The 16,028-nt window shown below is 36.8% G+C and overlaps 1 pseudogene; it reads right to left on the bottom strand.

Annotated features, from left to right (window-relative positions):
* Gm19086 (predicted gene, 19086) lies at positions 10,060–11,059 on the bottom strand (annotated as a pseudogene).

Here is a 16,028-nt window from a genome sequence, read left to right as displayed (position 1 = left end):
GTCACAGCTCCAAAGACCAGAAAATATTTTCAACACTATAAGAAAATTTTGTCAGACTAAAGAAAACGATTCATACAAACATACAAAAAGCTCATAGAACACCAATTAGACTAGCATAGAAGAGAAATCCTCCTGAGAACATGATAATCAAAACACAAAATTTACAAAACAAACAAAGACTATTAAATTTTGCAAGGTAAAAAGTCAGGTTACACACAAAAGAATACCTGCCAGAATTACACCTGATTTCCCAATTAAGACTCTAAAAGATGGAGCTGGTTAAATATCTTACAACATCTAAAGAAAACCATAGATGCAAACATATACTACTATACAAAATAAATCAATCACCATAGATGGAGAAAACAAGATATTTCAAAACAAACTCAAATTTAAACATCTATGCACATAGTCCTGCAGAAAATACTAGAAGAAAATTTCCAACACAAGGAGAATAATAACAGTCAATAAAACACAAGAAATAAATCACTCTATAGTAATAAAAACAAGAGAAACACACAAATACATATTTACCAATATCACAGCATGTAAATAACAGGAATTAACAGTCACTAGTCATTAATATCTCTCATACATAATGCATAATGGACTCAATTCCCTAATAAAAAGACGATACAGTCAAATGGAACAGAAGCAAATACAGGATCCATTTTTTTTTCTGCTGCATATAAGAAATATACCCCAGCATTGAAAACAGATATTACCTCAGAGTAAACGGCTGGGAAAAGTTTTCCTAGAGAAGAATCTCAAGAAACAATCTGGAGTAGATATTTTCATATCTAGTAAAACAGACTTGCAACCAAAATTGAAAGAGGTGGGGAAGGACACTTTATACTCATCAAAGTAAAATATCTACCAATATTATGTCAATTCTGAATATCTATACTCCAAACACCAGGGCACCCTCATTTGTAAAAGAAACATTGCTAAACCTAAAATCACATGTTGAACACCATACATTAATAGTGGGAGACTTCATTACCTCACTCTCATCAATTGACATGTCATTCAGACAAAGAACAAACAAACAAACAAACAAAACCACAAAGAAATAGTAAAACTAACTGATGTTATGAATCACACGAAAGTAACGGACATCTATAGAATATTTCAACCAAACAAAAAAAAGAATTCTTAGGCCCTTATGAATCCTTCTCCAAATCTGACCATATAGTCAGTCACAAAGCAAGCCTTAGTTGATACAAGAAAACGGAAAAAAAATGCCTTGTATCTTATCAGACTACCAAGGATCAAAGTTTGACTTCAACAACGGAAATACCAGAAAGCCTACACAATCATGGAACCTGAACAACTCTCTACTCAATAATTTCTAGGTCAGGGGAGAAAGAAAGAAAGAAATTGAAGACTTTCTAGAATTCATTAACAAGGAAAGCAAACATACCCAATTTTATGGAACTCAGGGAAAGCAGTGTGTAAGAGGAATGTTAATAACACTAAGGACCTCTGTAAGAAATCAGAAGTTCTTAGACCAGCAATATCTATCTATCTATCTATCTATCTATCTATCTATCTATCTATCTATCTATCTATCTATCTATCTATTTTGGTTTTTTGAGACAGGTTTTTTTTTTTTTTTTTTTTTTTCCTGTATAGCCTTGGCTGTCCTAGAAGTCACTCTGCAGACCAACCAGGCTAGCCACAAACTCCAAGATCTGCCTGCCTCTGCCTTTGCCTCCCAAGTGCTGGGATTAAAGGCATGCACCACCACTGCCCGGCAGACCAGCAATTTAAAAGTACATCTGAAAGCTCCAGGAAAAAAAAAAAAAAGCAAACACACCAAAGAGGACTAGAAGGAAGGAAATAATCAAAATTAGTGCTGAAGTCAATTAAAAACAAAGAAATCAATACAAAGACTCAAGAAAACCAAGAACTGTTCCTTTGAGAAAACCAACAAGATGAATAAATCCTAAGCCAAGTTGATTAAAAGATAGAGAAAGTATCCAAATAAACACGAAGAGAAATGAAAAGTGAAACATAACAACAAAAAATGAAGAAATTGAAAAATTCATCAGGTCTTACTTCAACAGCCTTCACATCCCTAAATTGGAAAATGTAATTGAAATAGATGGTTTTCTAGACAGATAACACTTATCAAAATTAAATAAAGATCATATAAACTATGTAAACAACCCTATAGCCCTTTAGCTCTCACAGTGATTGGCGCAACTTGGAATGCATCCACGTGCAAGCACAAAACCTTAATCTTATTAATGATGCAATGTTGTACTTGCAGACAAGATCCTAGCATAGCTGTCCTCTGACAGGCTCTACCAATAGTTGACTGAGACAGATGCAGTTACAGCCAGTCACTGGACACAGTTCCAGTACCCCTATGGTATAGTTAGGCAAAGGATTGATGGACTTGAAGGATTTTGCAACCCCATAAGAAGAACAACAGAATAAACTAACCTGGATGTGGAAGAAGATATATCTAATCATGAAGAGACTTGATGTTCTAGTGAAGGATTCTAGAGCATGGAGGGGGTGATATGGGTTTCAGTGGGTGGGTGGAGAACCACCTTCTCAGAGGCTATCCTGAGCGGGATGGAAGACACTGGAAGGGGATGGGCTGAATGGGAAACAACATTTAGAATGTATATAAAATAATAATAATAATAAAAAAACAACAACAACCAGGATCAGTTGTTTTTACCTTAGAATTCTACCAGAATTTTGAAGAAGAGATAATATCAATACTCCTCAAATGATTCTACAAAATAGAAGGAACACTGTCTAACTCATTTTATGAAGCTGTAGTCAACCTGAAACAAACTACACAAAGATTCAACAAAGAGAAAGTGTTTCAGACCAATTACTCTTATGAACATTGATGTAAGAATACTCAATAAAACACTTGCAATCTGAATATAAGAACACATTGAAAACATCATCTACCATGAACAACTATGCTTTATCTCAGGGATGGTTCAAAAAAATCATCAATGTAATCCACCATATAAATAAACTAAAAGAAAAAAAAAAAAACACATGTTCACCTTGTTATATGCAGTAACAGCTTTTGACAAAATCCATCACTCCATGTTAAAAGCCTTAGAGAGATCAGTCTTACAAGGCACATACCTAAACATAATTAAAGCAGTGTACATCAAATTAAATGGTGAGTAACTAAAAGCAAGTCCACTAATATCACAGGCAAGATAAGGTGGGTCACTGTCTCCCTACCAATGCAATGTAGTGTTTGAAGTTATTCTAACTAGAGCAATAAGACAACTAAAAAAGATCAAGGGGATACAAATTAGAAAGAAGTCAAAGTGTCCTTTATACAAATGATAACCATGAGGAAGATTAAGGAAAGACTACTACAGTAGACACAAATATTATAGCAACTCTAACCTAGCAAGTGAACAACCTATATGGCAAGAACTTCAAGTTACTGAAGAAAGAAACTGAGAAAGAGTTCAGAAGATGAAAACATCCATGCCAATGGATATGTAGGACTAATATTGTAAAAATGGTAGTTTTTTTACCAAATGCCATCTACAAATTCAATGTAATCACCATCAAATTTCCAATAGAATTCTTTATGGACCCTGAAAGAACAAATCACAACTTTGTATGAAAAGCAAAACAAAACAAAACAAAAAACAGCTAAACAACCAAACCCACAAAACCTACCAAACAGACAAAGAAAATCAACCAAACAAACAAAAATCAGGATAGGTAGTACAATCCTGATCAATAAAAAAGAAAAGAAAACAAACACACACACAAAAAAAACTACTGGTGGTATCACCTTCAGTGACCTCAAGTTGTACAGAGGAATTAGTAATAAAGACTACATGCTATTGGCACAGGAAGTGGCAAGTTTCTCAATTGAATTGAAGCAAACACCCTGAAATAAACCCACACTCCTATGGACACTTGATTTTTGATTTTAAAAAAAGCCAAATCCATATAATGAGGAAAAAAATATCTCCAACAAATGGTTATAGTCTATCGAGATGTCTTCATATAAAAGAATTCAAATAGTTCCATATTTATCACCATGCAGAAAACTCAAGTCCAAGTGAATCAAAGGCTTCAACATAAAAGCTGATATACTGAATGTAATAGATCAGAAAATGAGAAATTGTGGAGGTTTGTTTTTTTTCTATGTATTTTAATGCTAAATACTAACTCCCAAAGCCTGTTTGGCCCCAGCAATGAGAGAATCTGATCCCAGAATTTCTCTAGATCCTACATTCAAATAATTTGAGTATTGCCCTGTCAAGATATTTTAAAATCTTCCCTAAGCATTTTTAAAAATTATTCAGTCTCCCTAACTTTTCCCTTCTAAAGAGCTTAATATCTTTGTATACTTAAGATTTAAACAATTACTATTAAACTCGCTACTATCCTTAACAACAATTCAAATTTTATTTATCTCTATATTTTGTCTGCTTGTTGGAGGCCAGCAGTCTCATTGTCTGCCTCTTTCTATGCCTTCCTCCAAGCAGCCAGCCTCTGCACAGCAGGGCCTCTCAATACCTGTGAGCCTGAACTATTTTTACTAGTTCCAAACCACAAGAAGAAAGAGGCTCTGGCAATATTTTTATTCCCTTCTAACTTTAAAACAATTAAACCAAATTTTCAATAACTGCTTGTAGGAAGCAGGAAGCTTTTTTATTTGCTTCTCACAGTCTCCTCCTAGCAATGGTTCAGTCTCTAAGATCAAAAATGATGAAAGAGACCTCAGGAAACTGAAAAGCTTCTATCAGGCAAAAGAGAACAAAATAATGGCCTTCAGGTTGAGAAAGGATCTTCACTATTCCTACATCTGTCAGGGGGTTAATATGTAAAGTATAAAGAAACTTAACAACTGAAAAAACAATAACCCAAATAAACCAATTAAATATAGTATACACAGTTTAACAGAGAATTCCCAGGAGAGGAATCTCAAATGGCTGAAAGCACTTGAAAAAAATCAAGGTACATAGTCATCAAGGAAATGTGAATCAAAATGACCAGAGATTGCGTTTTACACCAATCAGAATGGCTAAGATCAAATGTCAAGTGATAGAACATGTAGTTGAGGATGTGGAGCAAGTGGAACATTCCTTCACTGCTGGTGGATACCTAACATTGGACAGTCACTTTGGAAATCATTTTGATGGTTTCTAGAAAAAAAACGGAGAAAGTTCTATCTCAAACCCCATCTATACTATTCCTGGGCATATACACAAAAGGGACACTTGTTCGACTATGTTCATAGAAGCTTTATTTGTAATAGCTAGGAAGTGCAAATAACCAAGATGTACCTCAACTGAAGAATGGGTAAAGAAAATTGCTATATAATGGAATAGTATTCAGCCATTAAAAACAAAGACATTATACATTTGGAAGGCAAAAAGATGGAACTTGAGAATATCAACCTGGGTGACATCACCCAGACCCCAAAGGGCATACAGAGGATGTACTCACTGATAAGTGGTTATTAGCTATAAAGTACACGATACACAATATTTAAGGGTGGTTCTGATGCTATGTCCCTGTTCCCCAACTGGTTCTTGATCTGCCAAAAGAGAAAGCCATGGGCTAATTGCTGAGCAGAAGGTACAGCCGAGACTTCCATGTCCCTAGAGGAAAAGAAGACACAAGGAAAGGACAGAGTTTTTCCAAGCTTCTAGTGGAAGAGGATTTAGAGCCATGTGGGGCCTCTAAACAGAGTGGCCATACAGGCTGTTCCTACAGGATGAGGACATCTAGCAGAGGCTAAATGGGACTAACCATTAAAGTTTACGGCAGGTGGGAAGAGCAGAGCTAAGAATTATGATAAGTACATGTTTTTCAGGAAGGAGATAGTAGAGACTAGCAATTGTGCCAAAAAGGCAAGTTGAAAAGGAAAAAAAAAATGTGTGTATGTCTTTTATCTGTGGATTTAAGGGAAGCTGGATGGGGGCTGGTAGCATGGCCTGATCCTGAAGCTAAGGTGGAGTAGCAAAAAGCTACATGCAACGTACATGCTACACACCACAGCCCCCAAAGAAGATAAAGAAGAGGGAAAGCCCGAGTGAGGATGCTTGAATCTTACTTAGAAGTGGGAAGATAATAGTCATAAAAGGCAAATGGAGGAAGGGAACTGAATAGGAGAAGGGACAGGTAATGGAATTGGAGTGCTCAGAATCATGTGTGGGGAGAGACAAGAGTGAGGGCCAGAAGGCCATGAGAATGAATATAAATCTGCAGCTGGAAGGCATGGGGAGATAAGGAACCTCTCCAATATGGGCCAAAATCCTGGACAGATGAGGCTCCCAGGAATTAACGAGGGTGACTTCACAGCAGTGTAGATATGGAACCTGAACTGTCCAACCCCTGTCTCTAGGCAGGAACTCCACTGGAACAACAGGGACACCAACCCACCCACAAATCTTTTGACCCAAAATGTATCATTTTTGCAAGAAATGCAGGGACAGGGGATGGAGCAGAGTCTAAGGGAATGGCCAACCAATAACCAGTACAATTTGAGACACATCCCATAGACAGGTACCAGTACCCGACATCATTAATGGTACTTTGCTAATCTTACAGACAGGAGCCTAGCATAACTGTCCTCTGAGAGGCTTTACCCAAAAACTGACTGAAGCATCTACAGACACTCACAGCCAAAAATTGGATGAAACTCAGGGACTGTTATGGAAAAGGTCAGGGCAGAGTTCCAAAAGGAGATAGGAACTCCACTTGAAAACCAAGAGAGTCAACTAAATTGAGCCCTTGGGGGTTCTCAGAGATGGAACCACCAACCAAGGTACATACAAGCAGATATACAGCTTGGTTTCATCTGAGTGCCCCAACAACTGGAGTTTTGGCCCTTCCTAACTATGTTGTCTGTCTGTGCAATTATTTCTCCTAACTGGCTTGTTTGGCATCAGTGGGAGAGGAGGTGCTTAGCCCTGCAGAGACATGATGTGTCATCGTGAGTATATGTAAGCTGTCCTCCATCTCTCAGAGGAGAAGGGGAGAAGGAAATAGAGAGATGGCTTATGTGTGTGTGTGTGGGGGGGGGGGCAAGAAGCAGGGGCAGCTATTGGGACGTACAATGAATTAAAAAAAATAAAACAGAAAGAAAAAAGATTTACCCAGCAAAGATTAAAAACAAAGTTATTTGGCCCACAGAATATATTTTCAGGAATTTTTAATATCTTTAGAGAATGTAAACTTTATTTTTCACTTAATTATTACCAACTCATTGAAGCACCTCAATAAGCACAGCTATAACATAAATGTTCCAATTACCTGCTGAAGAACATTAATTTCTTTCAAGGGCATTTATTTTTAAGCTCACCTATAGTATAAAGATTAAAGAGCAAGAGCAAGTATTCTTTTGAATAATTTTACAAAATTAGCTATGTGCTTAGATTCATTATTTGATACCTTCATATGACCTGGAAGAACATGCTTATAAAAGTTTAAGCTATGGTTTGAAGAAATAAATGAAGTAGAAACAAATGCATACAAAATACTAAAACTGAACAAAAATGCTGCCTTTTTACATATTACACTCACTGCCACTCATTGCTACATAGCGATAAAGCTGCACATATTCCAGTGTGAGGAACACTCAACAGGATTTCCACCAAAGAGATTCGTTCTAATGAAAGGTGGCATGGCTGGGTATCTATGAAAGTTGTATAGAGCACAAAATATTGAAAAACTTATTTGATGTACTAAATTAAGTTGTTAAAATCTTAACTATCTAAGTCTATCATCTATCTATCTATCTATCTATCTATCTATCTATCTATCTATCTATCTATCTATCTATCTATCTATATATCTACCCATCTGTCTGTATGTATGTATGTATGTCTATTTATCTATCTTCTATCTTTTACCACATAATGTTTATGAAATCCCAAAGTCTCAATAATAACATGAGGAGTCATTTAGCATTTTAAGTAAGTATGGATTAAATAAAGTAACTGTGAATGATATTAAGGTTTTGGTGATGAGGGTGGATCAGCAAATGACCCAGCTTAATTGATTTGTGTTTATCAATAGAACAAATGTAATGAGAGCTGAAAGAGTTTGGGTATAAAAAAGCATGTGTAAAGTGAAATGTTTGGTACATGGTATATGTAAAGGAATATCTCAACCCTGTTTTATTTAGGGTTGAATTATAATTGTAATTATTTCATACTGACTTGTAATTATTTTCAAGACAATCAAGTCAATACAGCAAATATTTTGTGAAAAAGATGGCTTACATTAAAAGCTGAATGTAGATGTGTGCATTTTAGATTATACTAAAGTGTCCAAACAACTAAGCAAAAAGTTTGTCATTATTTTTAAAGAAGGTGAAATAAACAAACCAGCAAGTTCCAGATAGGAAAAATTACAGAAGGTTCTGCCATCCCATTTAATCTCCATGAGACATAGTAATGAAAACTGTTCCCTGTAGATTTAGTTCTACTAATTCCAAGTACATTGTAAGATTATTTCATTTTGTTTTATTTTATAAATGTTATCATTTTATAAAATCACAAATAGGCATGCCAGAATAAAAGTTCACTAAAAATGACTGATATCTACTAGGTCCTCGGGTGCCATTTTAATATGTCCTTGGCATATTAGCTCTTTCTCCAATATAATAATCAAATCCACATTAACCGATTTGTTCTACTCCTTTTAAAGGCTTTTTGCTCTCTAGCTATTTCAATCAGAAATACAGTAGGCATGGTGTAAAATGAATTCTCTTGATTCTGGATCATAAAATAGTTTAAGACAATCATTGGATTTGATAGATTTAACGATGGTACACTGTGTGCCAACAAAATGATATTTCAACCTATAGTTTTGTCTGGGATACATTGTGGTTTTCTGCTTTTGTTTTTGTTTTGTTTTTTGTTTTGTTTTGTCTAGTTATACTTCACCTCTAGAATTTTCAAACAGTCTCTGTCAGTCCTCTTAGTGTTAACTGGTAATGGGATTTGATAAAATGCAGGAAATTGTTGCAAAACTATGTCTTTGGAAGGCCTTACCTTATCTCTGTAAGAAGAGAAAGATAAGTTTTTTTCTTTATTCTAGTTGTGGTTTGAATGAATTGTCCCATTAAACACCTATTTTTAAATGCTTGGTCATTAGGGAATGGGATTATTTGAGAGAGATATGAACTGTGTCTTTGTTGGAGAAAGCAGATGTAACGAGGTGGGCTTTGGGATTTTAAAAACCCAAGCCAGTCTCAATCTTTCTCTCTCTTCCTGTTGCCAGGATATCCAGATGTAGAACTTTCAGTTGCTTCTCAAGTACCATGCCTGTCTTCCTGCTGAAACAGTTCCAATCATATTTTCTGTCATGATAACAATGGACTAAACCTGTAAAAGTATAAGCAAGTCTCAATTAAATATTTTCCTTTATAAGTGTTGGCTTGGTCTCTGTTTCTCTTCTTCACAGCAATACAACATTGAATGTGACACTAGTCCCCAATTACTCACATGTTCTCATTTTCTTTATTTTGCATGGAATATAAATAGTAATAACAGTTTGTCTTACACAAACTCATTGCTATACAAATAATAGCACCCGGATATTTTATTTTATATATCTTGTTTTTTTTTTTTCAACTCTAAAGACACCCACTGTCTTTTATTTTGTTCAAGAGTAAAAAAATTTTCCGTAGTCAAAATACATTTCAACATAAATATATATGTATACTTGTAAAAAAACAAAACAAAACAAACAAACAAACAAAAAACAATGAAGCAGCACCAGGGTCCGGTATAAAATGCCATCTGCTTTTATACAAGCTGTTTAAGTAGTAAGTCACACTTGACCTCTTTTCTTGGTTTTGTTTTGCTTTGTTTGTTTGTGTGGGGGGGTTCAAGACAGGGTTTCTCTGTAGCCCCGGCTGTCCTGGAACTCACTTTGTAGACCAGGCTGGCCTCGAACTCAGAAATCCACCTACCTCTGCTTCCCAAGTGCTGGGATTAAAGGCATGTGCCACCATGCCCGGCTCCTTAGCCTCTTTTCAATGCATGCAACTTAAGAAAATTGTTCCAACTGCCCATCAGATACCAGGTTGGCTTTCCTACAGACATTTCAGACACTTAAACTAATCAAGTCTATGTTTTGAATATCAATTTGTGCTGCAGATTAAGATGAAACCTTGACATAACTTGAAGAAATGTTGAATCTGTCCTCAGGTTGGAACTGTGCTTCCTCAGACTTAGGCTCCTTCCACAGAATGATCTTCCATCCCTAGGAGGTAAACTCTATCAAGATGGCTCATCAGCTAAATCATGTTGATCAAAATACCTGCTAACTAAGCAGATCAGCAGATTCAAAGCCTAGACTCTTTGGTCTTCTTTACTGCCCACCAGGAGCCTCACTTCAGAACATCTTGTAAGCTGTCGAATTAGTCAATATACCTCAGGTAATAAAGGCTTTTCAAGACAGGCCAACAAAGCATAAAATCATCCTCCCAATTATGGAGTAAAGTCTCTTTCTCCAATTAATTACTTAGATATTCCAAGATATTAGTAATGGTTGCCTGATTCATTCTGCTTAAAATACTAAGCCAGGGAAGAAAACCAACTTGTACATAATCAATCCCAGGGCTTTTATCTGTAGATGGTTCAGTAGCTCCTTCAGCACATAATCTTTCACCTAGACAAAAATTTTTCCAGCCTTCTTCATCTTCAGATTTTGGCATTGCCACATTACTATCCAAATGTTGAGATTTCCAATGATTTCTATGCTTGTACACACTCTGTCGAACAGTTGAAAAATGTGCCACTTGTTGATGCCACTGAAGTGTTGGGTAATAACCTTCAGGAGCAGGCTGGCATCCGGAAAGAGAAATGTTCACACTTTAATTCTTTTTCAATTTATTTGGGTCAGTCTGGGCTATCACAACATCTGGACACTGGGCTGCTTCGATCCTTCCGTCAAGTCACAGGGCTCCACAGGTAACAACCATGGCATCAACTCTTCCACAGACTCAGCCGGAACCCACACCATGGTTCTTGCTCCTGCCAGTCTGGATTGGCACCTGCACCCAGAGCGACCTCTGCCGAGGCCAAGGCCTTATTTTATATTTCTAGTAGATCTTGCAGTAGCTAAATTGAACTATCTCCATAAAGTGCTTTAGACAATTTAATTTGATAGAACTTCTCCATTAAGAACTTCTTGTACTTATTGTATTTATTTCCCACTGTTTTGTAATGTTGAGAACTCTAACTCGCTGGATTCCTACTCTTGATCTGACACAATAAATTATCAAAGTCCAGAAAATAGCTTCAGGTATGAAGGTGCTTGTCATGTATCCTAGTTATTTTTATGTTTCTGGGATAAAATACTGTGACCAAAATCAATTTATGGTAGAAAACATATACATGACTTACATTTCAATCTACAAAGGCAGAATAGGTATCATGTATCAACAGGAACAGAAAGTAAGTTAATCACATTTTCCATCCACACACAGAAAATAGAGGGAGTGAGGAGAAGTTATAAACCCTCAAATCTTATACCTTATGATGTAGTTCTTGCAACAATACAATCCCATGATTTTCACAAACAATCCCACGAATTTGGGACCAGGTATTCTAATACGTGGGCTTATAGAACAACTCAATGAAGCTGAAACAAAGCAACAACATAAAAAACATTCTTTTGGAATTAAGCATAGTAAAAATAAAAATGTTAAAAATGAATCATTAGGAAGTATATTCCAAGGCCCTTATGTGATACCACCTGACAGAGTGAGAGAGTATTCAAAACACATTATATATCTGTATACATTGTGTTACTATAAGTTTACTTAAAAAAGATTATCAGTGTTTCTAGGAGGAAAATTAATTTATCATTAATATATATATTAAAAATTTCAAAATAGCAAAACCTTTTTGAAGTTAAACATTAAGAAAATGCTAATTTCAAGCACAGTGAGAAAAATTATCATTAATATTTCTATGATGTTGGAATACTATGCAACTATTAAGAATGAGGACCTCCTGAGTTTTGCAGGCAAATAGATGGAACTAGAAAATATCATCCTGAGTGAGGTAACTCAGATCCAAAAGAACATGCATGGTATGTCCTCACTAGTAAGTGGATACATTGGCCAAAAACAAACAAAGAAACAAACAAACAAATTCAGAATACCCAAGATATCAACCACAGAACCCAAGAGAGGGCACCTCAGTCCCACTTGGGAGAGAGAAGAAAGCAATCACAAGTGGGGAGGTAGGGAGAGATCTAGGAGGGAAATTGGATGGGGTGGGGGCAGGGGGAGTGGGAGGTAGAGGGGAACCTGTTCTGTAACTGGGTGAGAAAAAAGAACTAAAACCCTGAAAGGCAGCAGAAAGAATGTAAACAGGAAAATTCAGGAAATAGGAGGTTGGGGCGACCCTGAGAATGAACCAGAGACCTGCAGGGTTAGAGACTCTCAGGACTCAAAGGGAGGGAATTTAGATGAAATGCCCAACAGCAGGGAGAGGGAACTTATAGAGCCCACCTCTAGCAGGAAGACAGGGCATCCAGGGAGGGATGGAGTTGCCATCCTACAGTCACATCTCTGACCCATAATTGTTCTGATCGGAAAGAATTACAGAGATGGAAATGGAGAGGAGCCTGAGGAAAAGAGGTCCAGCAATAGGCCCAAAGTTGGATCCAGTTCAAGGGGAGGTCCCAAGGCCTGACACTATTTCTGAGGCTATGGAACACACACAGAAAGGGATCTATCATGGCTGCCTTCCAAAAGACCCAACAAACAGCTGAAAGAATCAGATGAAGATATTTGCACCCAAACCAAACGACAGAAGCAGCTGACAGCTGTTGTTGAATTAGGGAAGGCTGAAAGAAGCTGAGGAGAAGGGTGATCTTGTAGGAGGACCAGCAGTCTCAAATAATCTGGACCCTGGAGATCTCTCAAACACTGGACCACCAAACAGACAGCATACACCAGTTGATATGAGACCCCCAACACATATACAGTAGAGGACTTCTGGGTCTGTGTTCATTCAGAGATGATACACTTAATCCTTAAGCGGCTGGAGGCCCCAGAGAGTTTAGAGGTCAGGTGGGGTGGGGGATGGGGGTATCCCCATGGAGACAGGGTGGGGTGGGGAGGATGTGTGGGATGTGGAGAAGTCAGATGGTGGATGGGTGTAGGGGCTGGAAATGGAATATAGACTGTAAAAAATGAATTAAAAAATAAAATAAAATTTAAAAATATATCCATGATGTTTGTAGAACATGATTTTAATATTTTCAACTGTTAATATTAAAAAATCCAGAATAATTATTTTAAGCTATATTTCATTGTTATGTCCCCCTTTTCATTTCTGATTTTATTAGTTTTGATACAGTCTCTGTGTCCTCTGGTTAGTCTGTGTTAGGATTTATCTATCTTGTTTATTTCCTCAAAATACAAGCTCCTGATTTTGTTGATTCTTTCTATAGTTCCTTTTGTTTCGATTTGGTTGATTTCAGTCCTGATTTTGATTATTTCCTGCTGTCTACTCCTCTTGGGTAGATTTGCTTCTTCTTGTTCTAGATCTTTCAAATGTGCTGTCAAGCTTCTAGTATAAGCTTTCTCCAGTTTCTTTTGGAGGCACTTAGAACTATGAGTTTTCCTCTTACCACTTTTTCATTGTATCAAATAAGTTTTGGTATGGTGTGTCTTAATTTTCATTAAATTCTAAAAGGCTTTTAATATTTTCTTTATTTCTTCCTTGACCAAGTTATCATTGAGTAGGGCATTGTTCAGCTTCCATGTGTATGTGTGCTTTCTATTGTTTTTGTTGGTATTTAAGACCAGGCTTAGTCTGTGGTGATCTGAGAGGGTACTTGGTATTATTTCAGTCTTTTTGTATCTGGTGAGGCCTGTTTTATGACTGATTATATGGTCAATTTTGGAGAAGGTACCAGGAGGTGCTAGAAGTTATATTCTTTTGCTTTAGGATGAAATGTTCTATAAATATCTGTTAGATCCATTCGGTAAGTTTTACTATTTCTCTGTTTAGTTTCTGTTTCCATGATCTGTCCATGGGTAAGAACAGGGTGTTAACGTCTCCCACTATTATTGTGTGAGATTTGATATGTGCTTTGAGCTTTAGTAAAGTTTCTTTTTTTTTTTCTTTTCTTTTCTTTTCTTTTTTTTTTGTTTTTGTTTTTTTTTTTTGGTTTTTTTGTTTGTTTGTTTGTTTGTTTGTTTTGTTTTTTTGAGACAGGGTTTCTCTGTATAGCTCTGGCTGTCCTGGAACTCAGAAATCTGCCTGCCTCTGCCTCCCGAGTGCTGGGATTAAAGGCATGTGCCACAACGCCCGGCCTAGTAAAGTTTCTTTTATGAATGTGAGTGCCCTTGCCTTTGGAGCATAGTTGTTCAGAATTGAGAGTTCATCTTGGTAGATGTCGCCTTTGATCAGTATGAGGTGTCCTTCTTTATTTTTTTTTGATAACTTTTGGTTGAAAGTCAATTTTATTCGATTTTAGAATGGCTATTCCAGCGTGATTCTTTGAACCATTTCCTTGGAAAATTGTTTTCCAACCTTTGATTCTGAGGTAGTGTCCATCTTTAACACTGAGGTAGGTTCATTTCCTGTATGCAGCAAAATGCTGACTCCTTTTTACATATCCAGTCTGTTAGTCTATGTCCTTTTTTGGAGAATTGAGTCCATTGATGTTAAGAAAAAATTAATGAAACATGATTGTTACTTCCTGCTATTTTTGTTGTTAAAATGGAATTATGTTTGTGTGGCTGTCTCCTTTTGGGTTTGATGAAAGATTACTTTGTTGCTTTTTTCTAGGGTGTAGTTTTTTTCCTTGTGGTAGTGTTTTCCATCTATTACCCATTGTACGGCTGGGTTTATGGAAAAATATTGTGTAAATTTGGTTTTCTCATGAAATATCTTGTTTTCTCTGTCTATGGTAATTGAGAGTTTTATTGCCTATAGTAGTCAGGCCTGGCATTTGTGTTCTCTTAGGGTCTGTATGTCATCTGCTCAGGATCTTTTAGCTTTCATAGTCTCTGGTGAGAAGTCTGGTGTAGTTCTGATAGGTCTGCCTTTATATATGACCCTTTTCCCTTACTGCTCTTAATATTCCTTGTTTAGTGCATTTGGCATTTTGATTATTATGTGACAAGAGGAATATCTTTTCTTCTCCAGTCTTTTTGGAGTTCTGTAGGCTTCTTGTATGTTCATGGGCATCTCTTTCTTTAGGTTAGGGTAGTTTTTTTCTGCAATTCTGTTGAAGATATTTACTGGCTGTTTAAGTTGGAAATCTTCTCTCTCTCTTCTATACCTATTATCCTTAAGTTTAGTCTTATCATTGTGTCCTGGATATCCTGGATGTTTTGGGCTAGGAGATTTTTGCATTTTGCAAAATCTCTCTCTCTCTCTTGATGATGATGTTTGCATCTATAACTCCTGATATCTTTCCTAGGTTTTCTAACTCCAAAGTTGTCTCCCTTTGTGATTTCTTTTTTCTTTTCTTTTTTTTTTTTATTCTTTGATCAGAAATCTTTTTTTCCTATTTTTTCATTGTTTAATATATTTTTATTACGTATTTTCCTCAATTACATTTCCAATGCTATCCCAAAAGTCCCCCATACCCTCCCCCCCCACTCCCCTACCCACCCATTCCCACTTTTTGGCCCTGGCGTTCCCCTGTACTGGGGCATATAAAGTTTGCGTGTCCAATGGGCCTCTCTTTCCAGTGATGGCTTACTAGGCCATCTTTTGATACATATGCAGCTAGAGTCAAGAGCTCCAGGGTACTGGTTAGTTCATAATGTTGTTGCACCTACAGGGTTGCAGATCTCTTTAGCTCCTTGGTTACTTTCTCTAGCTCCTCCATTGGGGACCCTGTGATCCATCCAATAGCTGACAGTGAGCATCCACTTCTGTGATTGCTAGGCCCCAGCCTAGTCTCACAAGAGACAGCTATGTCAGGGTCCTTTCAGAAAAATCTTGCTAGTGTATGTGATCATGTGTCATCGTTTGGAGGCTAATTATGGGATGGATCCCTGGATATGGCAGTCTCTA

The sequence above is a fragment of the Mus musculus genome, chromosome 1 (genome assembly GCF_000001635.26).
Source record: "Mus musculus strain C57BL/6J chromosome 1, GRCm38.p6 C57BL/6J".
Taxonomy (NCBI): Eukaryota; Metazoa; Chordata; class Mammalia; order Rodentia; family Muridae; genus Mus; species Mus musculus.
Note: the sequence above shows the minus strand (reverse complement) of the source record. Positions and strands in the feature narration are given on the sequence as shown.